This window comes from Adiantum capillus-veneris, chromosome 2 (assembly GCF_014529385.1).
Source record: "Adiantum capillus-veneris isolate H3 chromosome 2, ASM1452938v2, whole genome shotgun sequence".
Classification (NCBI taxonomy): domain Eukaryota; kingdom Viridiplantae; phylum Streptophyta; class Polypodiopsida; order Polypodiales; family Pteridaceae; genus Adiantum; species Adiantum capillus-veneris.
This window is the reverse complement of record NC_140932.1, coordinates 56,801,451-56,815,361: the sequence shown is the minus strand read 5'-3', so window position 1 is coordinate 56,815,361 and position 13,911 is coordinate 56,801,451. Positions and strand designations below refer to the sequence as shown.

General features: G+C 46.1%; 2 pseudogenes; both read right to left on the bottom strand.

Annotated features, from left to right (window-relative positions):
- Positions 1-941: 941 nt before the first annotated feature.
- On the bottom strand, positions 942-1,680 carry LOC147462833 (uncharacterized; annotated as a pseudogene).
- A 949-nt stretch (positions 1,681-2,629) lies between these two features.
- On the bottom strand, positions 2,630-4,650 carry LOC147462832 (uncharacterized; annotated as a pseudogene).
- Positions 4,651-13,911: the final 9,261 nt, after the last annotated feature.

The following is a 13,911-nucleotide window of genomic DNA, read 5'->3' as shown; positions in this document are numbered from 1 at the left end:
TCTACATGGTCGTCCAATCTCCATGGGCAAGCTAATGTCTGTCTACGTGCTGCATCAAAAGATCAACAAAAGCACTGTACCTCCAAGAGGTATGTCAGCAGCAAGATAAAATAACAAAAGTAACAGAATAATAAAATAAAACAACCTGGATATCCATAGGGAAAAAATCCAAAAGGGGAAAAAATGCCTCTGGTGAATGCACACAAATCTAGTGCACATATCAATATGATCAAATCTCAAATCTTGTGCAACTAGGAGTCAAAAGAGAGCTCTCACCATGAAGCATGATCTGCAATCTCTTAGCTTGATCTCTAATAGTTAAGGGCTGGCTAACACCTAGCTCCATATGTAAAGTCTGCTCAACAACACAAGGAATGGGTGTAGGGTGGGCATCAGCCTCTACTCGAATAGTCTGTGGAAGGCTCTTCGATAGCCAAATCTTAAAATGCTCACGCTCTCGTAGGGATGTCAATCTGAGCTCTCCTAGAGTGTCTACGTGTGCATCTAGCTCTAGGACATACTATCTGTTGTGAAGGTACCGACCTCTCTAGGGGTAGTCTCATCTCTCGACATCTTGCTCGTGGAGGTCTCCCTCTAGGGTATGATCTTGTATGCGTTGGGTGTGCTACCGCTCGTGGCCTAGGTACCCAAACATGTCTTTGTCCCTTAAAGTAATCATGTGCCTCAAGTGATCGTCTAGATGTGAGCCAACCATGTAAAAGTCCGTTGTCGGTCATATGGCTCCTTAGAAAAATGATCGTGTCATCACAAGGTAAAAATCTAGCATGTATCTCGTCACGGGGAACAAATACCTGTTGGGTTGTCCTGGAAGCTCTACGTGGAGAGCTACGTGCCTGATCTATCGTGTGTCGCTCCTCAGTGGCACTACTCATCGTCGAAAAGCCTCTTCCTAGAGAAGGCTCTACACATGGCTGAGATGCCTATGTACGTGGTCTCCAAACAAGTCTAGCAGGCTCTATCGTATCCCTACATAGGGTGTCAGTAGATGCCACTCTAGTCCGTGTACGTCCATGTATCTGTGGTGTAACCTCTATCTTTGTGGTGTCAGTAATGTGGTCTCTAGGAACCTGATCTAGAAAAGTACGGCTCGTGGCTGGTCTCCGCTCAATCGGGTGATCTGATCGTGAATCGGCACTTGTAGATGGCACTAGGGCAACATCTATATGTGGTGGCTGCTCTCTCTGTGACTCACTGGTTATGACACCGCTATGCAAGCTAAAAGAGTGGGATAGCGATGCCGTCGGCTCTGCATCTTCTCTCATAGGGGGATCTACTCTCGTAGATGTCTCTAGCTTGACAGCTATCTCTAAGGGCCTCTGTGAGGTCGGCATATCTAAACAAGGATGCTCAAGGGAAGCTAGAATCTATGGAGTGGTCTCATCTATAACAAAGCCATCGGAGTCACACACTCTATGACTCTGTGAGATCTCTCGCTATGTGTTGGAAGTCTCGTGGATAAGTGTGGTAGGTGGTGTAGGATCCCTAACAATACTCTGACTGGGCTCTAGTCTCAGGGGCTCTACCTGTGGGTGGTAGGCTAGGTGCTGGAGCTATCTCTCGTGGCACACTATCATCCTCATCTGGCATCTCCCAAGGTGGTAGAATACGATGTGACAAAAGAAGCCTAGGAGGTGATCTCACTAGCTGTGGAGCTAGCATGGTCGTCGTGGGTAAACATAAATCATCATGTCTAAGTTGAGGGTAGTAGGGTAGATCTATAGTCAAAACATATACTGCATGATCGACATCCCTATAAAATCGCTCACGTGGATCTCCTATCAAATATGCAAGAAGGCGGACTGAAGGATCTCTGGATCCACCACTCGTCACGCGTCTGTACCTACGACCAAGCTCATCTAGATATGTCACGGTTTGCTCAACTCTCTGAAGCTCCACTAGCCTAGGATGTGTCTATGTGTCTAGGCTGTCATCTGGGTGTGCTCGCTCAATGTCATCAAAATCAAGGGTCTCAATCAAGAGAGACTGCTCTCCGAGCTCATTAATAAAAACTGCTTTACCGGCTTGTGGGTAGGCTCTCACAATCTGCCTAGGTGTAGAAATCATGCGCTGCGGGGTGGCTAGCCTCACAAAGGGGTGATCATAAGTGTCAACATAATATGCAACCTCTTGTGGAGATCGGCCTACTATATGCAAGATCTGACCGTGTATATCTCTCATGCTATCCCTAGTCTCTCTGGTCTTGGATAATGTCTAAAGGTTGCGGGTCAGTGGTCTAGGGGCACTCATATCTACAATGGGTGATCTACCGGGCCCTACCTCTGGTGCTCTCAACTGGGGTGATTTGGTCGTCATAGACTCTTTTGTATGCTCTCTAATTTGTGTCATCAAAGGCTGGCATGGGTCTCTAGAGGGTGCAAGGTGTCAAGGTTGAGACTCTCTAAAGTACGTGTCTCGAAGGCTCTGGGTCTCTATCTGTGGCTCACTCTGAGTGGTACGCAAAGTGCTAGCAATCGCCTTGTACATCGCTCTAGACTCGTGATAGCTCGAAACGCTTGGCGGAAAATCAAGTCTAGGTGAGGAGAATCCTGGCGGTGGTTTCCCGAGTGATGTGGGTGGTGGCACTGTGTCTAAAGGAGGTGAGGCACTCCTACTCGAAGTAGGGCGTTGGGTCGGTCAAGGATCGTACGGCAATCCACAAGTCAAAAAGTAAAGCTCAGTGCCTGTGGTGCTCATGTAGCATTTGTCTTTAGGCTCGCCAACTAGTGTCACAACATCTGTGGATAGGCGTCTACTAGAAGTGCGACACTCTAATCGATATATGCGCTGAGCACTATCTATATAGATCACTCGAGGACCTACCCGCTATAATGTAACCTGCACGGGATGGTCGAAGGCCTCAAGGCAATCATGTGCATGTACTAGCTCTATCTCCTCTAGCCTAATCAAATGGTCGGCCACATACGTGGCGCGATAGTCATCTCTAAATGTGCCATCCCGCGTGTCATCGGGAAGGACTCGCACCACCTGGAGGGTCTGTGTGGGGCCAAAGGAGGCGCGGCACTGGACAAAGAAATGTCCATATGTGTCCTTGTAAAAGGGCCGGCCTCTGTGCTCGCCTACAAGTGTGAGCAATGTGTACTCAGAGCACGAAGTGGTCATGGCCATCATATGTGCGCTCTCGGCGTGTGATAAGCCTCTAAACCTCATCAACTCGTCGAATGTAGATTAAAATCAAAATCTGCACTATATCGAGGTTTATGCGTACAATCGGACTCAAATCTGGCGAAATCTGGCAAAACCTAACTCTCGAACGTATCTGCTCTAAATGTGTATAATCGTGTGTACATGCGCGCGAGCGTCGAGTATGTGGGGCGTGTGATGCGTGTTGAATATGTGCGAGAAGCAAAGAAAGAAAGAAAAAAAAATCAGTTTTTTTTTTTTGGACGTGTGTGTGTGTGAATCCGAGAGAGAGAAAGAGACAAAAAGAGAAAATCAAGGAAGTGTTTAATGGAGATCTTTTGTGTGGGTGAGTGAAAGAGGGCAAAGAGACAAAATGAGAAAATCAAGGAGTGATTAAGGGAAAGAGACAAAGACAGAAAGTCAAGGAATATTTGAGTGGGGGATCTTTTGTGTGTGTGTGTGACGTGTGTGAGTGAAAAAAACAAAGAGAAAATCAAGGAATATTTAAAGGGGGACGGTTTTTGTGTGTACGTTTTGTTTTTTTTGGACGTGTGTATGTGTGTGTGTGTGTGAATCCGAAAGAGAGAAAGTAAGAAAAATGAAGAGGGGTGTATGTTTGTGTATATGTGTATGTGTGTGTGTGTGTGTGTGTGTTTAGCACATCAATTGCCAACCAAACCAAGACCCGTTTTTAACCTCTTTTTTGTCTATTTTTGGCCAAAAAATTAGCGGAGTTGGTGGTTCAATTAGAATATTTCTATGCATACACTTGTTTACCACTAATCCAACATGACAATACAATCATAAACACTCCAATTTGCCACTTGCAATTAGTTTAATTATGTGTGTATACACAAACACAATTAAGCCTAAAATGCACTAATTAATCACACACAATTCTATCGAAATTTGGACAACAGTTCGATGCAAAATTGGAAAAAAAAAAACCATAAACCATATCAACATAGTGACCATAATCAATCAATGGTTTTATATCAAACACATTAGCATCAAAATTGCCAAAAAACAAGCACCAATTTGTACACATTTACCCTCACGTTGGCATACACTAGTGCACATAGATTTGCACCGATTAAGTGCTCCTAATCAATTTTCAAACCTGCATTTTAATTTTAGATTTTAAAGTGGGTTAATGCACTCACATTACAACAAGAATCGTGTCGATTTCTCCACTCCAATTGACGATTACACACGTTGGAGAGGGGGAATGGGGAACACATCCGACACACACGCAATGGCCCCTATATAGCTCAGGGTATTCACAACATCCCTATCCTCTCGAAAACACCTTCAAAAAAAGACGATTCACACTAGCAGGGCCTCACCTGCACTTCGCCCAACGCACACACAACGCACACACGTGTTGCACAATCCTCAGAAAGTGATCACACCGATCTTGCCCGCTTCCAGCACTTCCACAACTCAACACCTCTCTCTTTCTCTCTCACACACACCGGGGGCCCGGGGGGGCGCACACGTTCACACACACCGGCACCACACACCCTGGAGACGAGCAAAGAAGAAAGGGGGAAAGGGAGAAAAGACAATGCCAAAAAACGGCAATAATAGCTTATTTTTCAACGAAAAAAACCTATACAGGATCCATATGGTCTACTCATGGCTGCACTATAGCCATCACAGCTTCATACAGAGGGGCATAGACCTCCCTCAAAGTTCGACTCTCGTCGGTACCCACCTCGACGAGAAAAACTCACTCTAGCTTCGCTTCGACAACATCTTCTCCTCTTGGCAGCCCTCGCTGGCTCCTTCTCTTGCAAATCCCTCGCTCTTTTGAACCGCTTCACAGACCACACCTTGTGTGCCGGCTTCGATCACCGAGCACACGCACATGAAGGTCTCTTTCTTCCTCCTTCTCAATTCTCTTTTGCAAGAAGAAAAACCCTCCTCTTTTCGAGCCGCTGCCCCTTACTTTCACCTCTTTTCTTTCCAAGGAGAAAAAAAAAACTTCTTTTTTTAGCAACTGAGCCGGCGCTACTGCCCTTTGGATCTTCTGTGTGAGTTTTAGCCCTTTGGCTTAACTTATGAGGTTAGCGTTCTTTTTCTTTTCCAACTCCAGCCACCTTTCCCTTTGCATTTACAACCCACAACCAAAGGGTTTTTAAGCCCTCATTTCCCACACAGTCGGTGCTTCCCCATGGCGCTAAATATCCACTACATCAATGCACTCGAACCCCGTCCTGCTAGCTCAAAGCCATAAGAAAATTTTCCTGCACTCCAAAGTTCTCGAGCTCGCCAATTGAAACCGCTAAAGGACCGAAAAAATGCTTGTGACCGCCTTACATTCTCCTTGGCATGTCCAATCGCCCATGATTTCGATTTCCAAGCCCGTCGATTTCAACTGACCCCACTCAATGCATGCTACCTTGCCAAACCTGGTCGAGGCAAGAAAAACACCCGGCGGCACATCTTTTAATGCGGACAACCTTCCACACACCCGGCCCCCGAAAAAGTTTCAACTGTCCGTATCGTTTGAGCTCCGTATGGCGAACCGAAAGGACCGGCATGATCGACAGCTTGAGCTTTACACGTGTATTCATTGATCCCATTTTTCACCACATGTGTGTACCTGCTTTGTCCGTCGGGACCTGCAAAGCATCCCACTTCAACTTGCCATATCTCGCACATCTGGGCTCCGTTTGACGAGCCGTCTGGATCAGCTTCTAGAGCACATCAAGCATCACATTTCGGCACACAAAACCATCACTTCTGACACATGAGGCCACCATCCAATTTAGCACCTGGTAGCATACCATCGGCCTAAAAAGCCACATCAAACCTACACTTTCGCCACGACATTCTCTCCCAAGGCCTTCGTTCCTGCTTTAGACCTTTGCCATGCGCATGCTAGCACCCTTTGCACTGCATAGCACACTTTCCAGCGCGAACCAACTTTGGCTGCACCATCATTGCCCACCCCCTTGTTGAACATTTATGTTCAACCACAAACAGGCTTATTGCACTAAAAAAACTGCCACACCAAAACAAACTCTCTGCACACCACAAAACCACCTAAGATATGTACAAAACCTGACATCTATCATCCGCCACATTTGCACCTACGGGTTGCCCAACCCCCTGCTTTACCTGTCATTAACCGCCTGGATCAAACACCATGTATTGGTCTCTTCCGTCCACCTGTAACACCCTCCCATAGTGCTGCATCCTAGAACATAGCCAATCTTCCACAAAAGCTGCCCTCGGCATGCTTCAACTACTCCCAACATTCATTGGCATATTGTCCGCTTCCAAATAACACCACCAAAAGCATCACCACTGTCCGAGTATACATCATCATTCACATTGAACATACCATGCCCTCCCTCCCAACCATATAACACAAGATCCTCCTCAAGCAAATCCTGCACCTGCTCGACAGCCCACTGCACAACTGTGTTTATCAGCATCCCCTTCAACCACCATATGCAAACTTCCTTTGACAGCTTGAACAAGTCCACATCCTTGGACTTTTCTTCATGCTCAACCACTCCGCTTAGCGGGCAACTCTTTCAACATTGGCACCTTGGTCGCTATCACTTCCATACTCACCTCCATACCTGCCTCTGTCGGCACAACCATAGCACCAGACTTTTGCTCTTCCAAAAAAATTGCCAGATGTAGAGGGACAGACCCTCGAATCATCTGCATTCTAGTCAAAGCTTTCCCTACAAGCACCTGTGTCTCTTCATCCATCTCGCCCACCGGGCCATCAAACCCCCAATCATCTTAATCTTCAATGCATTCTTGGCCAAAAGAACCTGTATCCAAGGAACTACTTGTACAATCCATAGGAAATTGCAGCTGCTCTTCCCTTTGATAAGTATCCAATGCCTCTTTCTTGCCATCTTCTTCAACCTGTTCTTCTGCCTTAGCCACAACAACACTCTCCTTCTTGGGAAACTTTTGTATCCGTCGTACAATCAAAGCACCTTCCATAGCCACCTTGACAAGCATTGTCATCAGCATAGTGCTACACAACACCCTCACTTGCATGTCGTCGTTCTCAAGCTCCGACACTCTTCCTTGCTCTTCATTCATAGTGGCAACCACCACATCTTCATGCATATAACAAGGCAACTTTACCTTTACCAATACTGGCTCTTCGGACTCTGTCTCGCAACTTGTATCTCTATCCTCCTCACTTGTTTCCCAAAAGCTTGAGCTTGTAGCCTCATCGTCTTTACCATAGGCCGATTCAGTATCAGCATCATCGTCCTCTAGCCACTCCACAAAAGCTGGACCATCGTCGTGCCCACTTTCTTCATCCAACCCCAAGCTCTCGGCACCTACCATTTGGCCACGATCTGTTACCCTTTCATACAAGCACTCCACGAGAACAGGCTCCACCTCTTCAAGTTGCACTGGACACTTGGCATCTAATAACTCCTCTACACACATGCTCTCTTTAACAAAAGTCTCATCTTTGCTGACAAGCTCCTCCACAATCGGCATAGACGTTTTATCAATAGGTAGTTCCCAAGGAACATAGTCAATCAAAGGTCTTACTCTAACAGGCTCCACACTTCGCATCACCGGCACCATCCTCGACGGACCCACAGAACAAACTGCTGCTTCAACATGCACACAATCTGCAGGCTTTAACAAGCCTAACTCGAGCTTCCTTTTCATTTTCCTGCTCTTCACCCGGGCAACTCTGACTGCCTCGGCATAAGTCTTTGGCTCTCATCATCCACTTTATCTCGAACTCGAGGACACAGGCAAGCTAGGAATTTCTCCAGCTTGAAACCATCCGCATTGACCACTTGGGTGGCAGCAACTAGATCACTCCAACAAGCTTCGAACTTATCAACAAAAGCATCAAAATTTCCACTTACTTCTTGTCGCAACCCTTTAATCTTTGCATCCGCTTCAACAGCCGACACCACTTTTCGAAACCTGTGTAGAAACCGCTCTCGAAAACCACCTGCTTATTTGCAGCTTGCAGACCATCAAACCAGGCTTTTTCTGTACCTCGCAGCACCAACGAAACTGTCTCCAGCTTTTCTTCATCACTCCACATTTGCAATGAGAGCATAGATAACTAGAAATCTGCCAGCCACTCATCCGCATCTGCCAGCCAACACTCTGCCACATTTGCAACGAGAGCATAAATAACTCGAAATCTGCCAGCCAACACTCTGCCACATTTTTGCTTATAAACACATCACCAGGGAGCAATCAGTGTGCTCCTCCGTGGGGGCACCAGAAGATGGAGAGGGGAATGGGGAACACACCCGACACACACGCAATGGCCCCTATATAGCTCAGGGTATTCACAACACCCTTGTCCTCTTGAAAACACCTTCAAAAAAAGACGATTCACACTAGTAGGGCCTCGCCTGTACTTCGCCCAACACACACACAACGCACACACGCGTTGCACAATCCTCAGAAAGTGATCACACCGATCTTGCCCACTTCCAACACTTCCACAACTCAACACCTCTCTCTCTTTCTCTCTCACACACACAGGGGGCCCGACCACATCAATGCACTTGAATTCCGTCCTGCTAGCTCAAAGCCATAAGAAATTTTTCCTGCACTCCAAAGTTCTCGAGCTCGCCAATTGAAACCGCTAAAGGACCGAAAAATGCTTGTGACCGCCTTACATTCTCCTTGGCATGTCCAATCGCCCATGATTTCGATTTCCAAGCCGTCGATTTCAACTGACCCCACTCAATGCATGCTACCTTGCCAAACCTGGTCGAGGCAAGAAAAACACCTGGTGGCACATCTTTTAATGCGGACAACCTTCCACACACCCGGCCCCCGAAAAACTTTCAATTGTCCGTAACTTTCTCGTTTGAGCTTCGAATGGCGAACCGAAAAGACCGGCATGATTGACAGCTTGAGCTTTACACGTGTATTCATTGATCCCATTTTTCACCACATGTATGTACCTGCTCTGTCCGTCGGGACGTGCAAAGCATCCCACTTCAACTTGCCATATCTCGCACATCTGGGCTTTGTTTGACGAGCTGTCTGGATCAGCTTCTAGAGCACATCAAGCATCACATTTCGGCACACAAAACCATCACTTCGGACACATGAGGCCACCATCCAATTTAACACGTGGCAGCATACCATCGGCCTAAAAAGCCACATCAAACCTACACTTTCGCCATGATATTCTCTCCCAGGGCCTTCGTTCCTGCTTTAGACCTTTGCCATGCGCATGCTAGCACCCTTTGCACTGCATAGCACACTTTCCAGCGTGAACCTTGGCTGCACCAACGTGTGTGTGTAGGCAACCGCTTCACCGCATCTCCACCTACAAGCACCTATCACAAAGCATCATGTGCAGCATCATTTTTCTTCAAATCAAACACATAATCATGAAGGCAAAACATCCAATTAGAGATTCATTCATGTGTAGCACCGAAAACACACAAGATTAGTGAGTAAGTAGACATCAAAGTTAGCATAAATCACACATAATTACATACTTTCTAATCACTCAAATGATGAAAAATTGATGAAATTTCAACCCGTAAGAGTGATGCACAAGCCTTTAATTAGGCACATAAACATGTAAAACACTCCAATTGTTAGCGGATTAGTAGTAAATTAGTGATCAATTAGTGAAAATGAAGAGAAAACATGAAAATTACACACAACTTTCTTAACAAAATCTCATCACAAATCAACCATTCATCATCACCAATACCTAATCCTAATGAAAATTAGAAACTCAAACCATCACACGGCTGATCCTCTAGCTTAGGAGCTCGATCCCTGGCAATGGCGCCGATGTTGGTGGTCATAGCACAACGCACAACCCACCGACATAATGTCAATCCGGTGGATCGGAACCCGGCTAGTGCATGGAAGCATGGATGCACCTAATGTGATGGAATGAGGACTCTAGGAAGAGGGGTAAAGCAAGAGAGGAGAAGAGGGAAAGCCGATGAAGCAAGATCTATGCACACACACTCTCAATCTACACTCTAACTCTCTAATCATGCAGACAATCGTGTATCCCTTTGCTCTAATCTCAAGCACACACACTCTAATCACACATTAAGCATACACAAAGAAGCCTAATGAGAGAAATGTATGCAGCTCACGTACACACACACACACACTCTCTCTAATCTAGCACACATGTGAAGCAAGAATGCTCAAACAAGAGGGAAAAGTTGAGAGAGAAGAGAAGATTAACACTAATTATACGCCATTAACACACATAAGCTTGAAAGACAAGAGAAAGTAGAGAGAACTTAGCTTCCATTAATCCCAATGATTACTACACATGATGTGGAAGATCCAAGCTCCATAGCCACTCCTCTTCTTCTTCTCCACACTCCCTCACACTCTCCTCTCTAAGAATGCCCTTTCACATCTTGTGAATGGACTTATATACAAGGGCTTTTAAAAATGGGCGGCCGGCCAAAAAATGTATAACATGCTACAGGTATCTAGGCTCATCTAATCATCAATGTACAACTTGGAACCCACTGTGGAGCCCGTAAATACAAATATATGCATACACATATGTGTATACACCAATGGAAGCATAATGCATGTCGTTGACGCTCGCCTGTCAACACCATTTCTATCTAGTAAGGGCTTTGCGGCAGCCCCAATATTTTAGAGAGCCAAGGGGACCAGTGTAATATGGAGTTCTTAAAGTATCTGGTTACTTCCCCCCATTCCAAAACCTGAGCAACACTTTTTCACTTCCTCATCAGCTCCCCTAAGAGTCCACCATATCTAAGATAAGACTACTTTGGGTCGAGAAGTTTGTCGTGCATCACAACCCCCTTCCACTTTCCCCCTTTTGATCCCAATTTTGTTGCATCAAGCATTTCCTTGGTCATGATAGCCCAAGCTTGGTCCTGTTTAGCCAATGAGACCATAAATTTGGCACAAAGGGCCTCAGCATGAGATACAGGGTTAAGAATGCCGAGCCCTCCTTGGTCTACAAGGCGAGCAACTACCTCCCATCTAGCCCACTGCCATGGCCGGGAGGTTTTCGTGTTGTTCTTCCAAAGAAACCTTTTCACTGGTTTTAAGAATTCTTTCCAGTTACACTTAGCCATCTTGAGCACAGGACTGAGGAAAGCAATATATGGGATTATAAAAGCATTGATCACTCTAATCCGGCTTTGGAAGGGTAGGAGAACAAACTACCACCTTCTCATTTGGGCACTTATTTTTTCAATGACCCATTGAAATATTTGACTGTGGGTTACATCCACCCCTACGGAGGCTCCCAAGTGTCTAAATATACACCCTTTTGAGATAATCTCTCTTGTCCAGACTGCAGGGTCAAAAGAGTCGTTCTCCGACAAGGAGATTAGTCTTGACTTCTCTATATTGCACTTGGATCCCGAGGCCATGGCAAATGTTTGCACAATCTCTAGAGCTCTCCTGAAAACTTGAGGGCACGCCTTCAAGAATAGGAGCGAATCGTCTACGAACATTTTGGCTAGTAGTTGGTTGTTGCCCAGCAATGCCAGACCTTGAATCTCTCCCGGTGCTGTACTGGCTTCGAGCATTGTAATGAGAGGATGGGACCCGATGGCAAATAGCAAGGGGGCCAGCGGAAATCCTTGCTTAATAGACCTTTTAACCTCAAAAGATCCCACAATTCTGTCATTAAACAGTAGCTGTGATTGGCTGCCACCGCCTAGTGTGCGTATGAGGCGACAAAGGCGAGGCCCAAAGCCCAGAGATCCCATAACTTCTTCTATATAGTACCATTCTATCCTATCATAGGCTTTGTCAAGGTCCAGCTGTAGCAAGATGCACTCTTTCTTGGAGAAGGATGCATAATCTATTCCTACCATTGCTACCAAGATATTGTCATATATAGATCTCTTTTTAATGAGCCCGTGTTGATGCGGAGAGATGATCCGACTCACGATGGGGGCAAGTCTGAGAGCTATCGCCTTGGCAATATTTTGTACGTTACTGACATCATCGTAATGGGACGCCAATGTTTAAGTTGAGAGCAGCAAATCTATTTGGGGATGGGCTTGATAAGCCCTCTCTTAACATTGCATTCAACGACTCTTCGAAAACAGCTAGATTGGCCATCCGTGTGACTGGACCCTTGAGATCATCCCAAAATTACCTGGAGAATTCAGTCGTCAATCCATCCCAGCCGGGGACTTTTCATTGCCAAGAGATTTTAGTACCGTTGAGCATTCCTCCTCAGAGAAGGCCTTTTCCATGTGGTTGGCTTCCTCTTGGGGAACCTTCTTTTCAACACTTCCAAGTAAAGATGCCCGGGCTTCTTCCACTTCCTGAGATTGGGTCTCTGGCTGGCCGATAATCTGGCTGAGATACTTGAGCATAAGTGCAACCATCTTATCTTGGTTTTGAATTGTATTCCCTTTCTCATCATCTAGCACTTGCACGTGGCCTCGACTTTTCCTCACTTTCAGAGCCCTAAAAAAACGTGCTTGGTTAGAAGGCTCTGGTTACAGGAAAGTTTCCCTAGATAGCAATCTTGCCTTCTTGATTTCCTCCAGCTGTTCGTTGGCCAGGTGAGATTTAGCTTCAAGGCATCGCTTGTGCTCATCTTCGGTAGCCAGTCCGATAGCCTTCCTAGATGCTAATTGCGCTACCTCCTCTGTGAGATGTTTGATATGTGCCTCATTGGCTTTTTTTACCCGAGGACTCGAAGTTTTGATAGCTTTTTGTACACTCCGAACAAATACATTCCAAGCACTAGTTTTATTCATTCCCACATCTTTCTTGAGATTTCCCAATGCTTTCTTGGTGATGCTTCTGAAGAGAGGGTCTTTGAACAGGTGCGTCCCATTAACAAGAAGCTTTTTCTCCCCTCTCGGGGATTGCCCCCCCCCCCCCCCCCCCCCCCCCCCACCACTTTTTCTTTCTTGAGTTGTAAGTGTACTGGCATGTGATCGAGAGGATTTTTGTTCAGATTACCTTCATCTCTAACGTCGATGAGATCCAGTCAGCTTGATGAGAGCAGTAGCATCTATCCAATCGGGAGGCAGTGCGGACATACTAAAGGCTTGTGTCGGTGAATCCAAGCATGTTGTTCCATGGGCCCACTTCCCACAAGTCAATCATAGCCCACTTCTCACATAAGCTCAACCATTAAGACTTTTCTGAGCCAGCCAGTAGGCTGGCGGCGCCCATTCTATCCTTGGTTTTTTCGACCATATTGAAATCTCCAACCATCAGCCACTCCCCTTTGATCGGAGTAACACTGAGCTGCATCCACAATTTAGCTCTATCCTTTGTGTTGTAGGGGCTGTTAACATTCACTATGGTGATAGGTTGATTGTCCCATATGATTCTAACACCAAGGACTCTTCCGGAGGGGTGGTTAAGAACCACCTTTGGATCCAAATCTCTGTTAGTAACGAACAAGACACCACTGAAACCGTCTCTTCCTTCCCCATAAAAGATAATTCTTTTTCCTACAGCCTGTTTTCTCTTGCACCAGGCATCCAAATGGTGCTCTTGGATGGCCCAGCAATTGACTGCCTTCTCTTTCTTCACTTCCTCCCAGAAGAGAGTGCCCTTCCTCCAGGTTTTTAGTCCCTTCACATTCCAAGATTGAATAGAGAGAGTATCCATCATTGGGAAAGGTGGACACATTCTTCTGCCTCCAGGAACTCTTCACCAGAGTTTCCATTCAGGTTGTCCTCTTCCATTGGCTCCTTCTCTACTAGAAACTACATGGTATCCAACTTGGAAGTGAAAAGGTCCTCTTGATTCGTCTTTCCC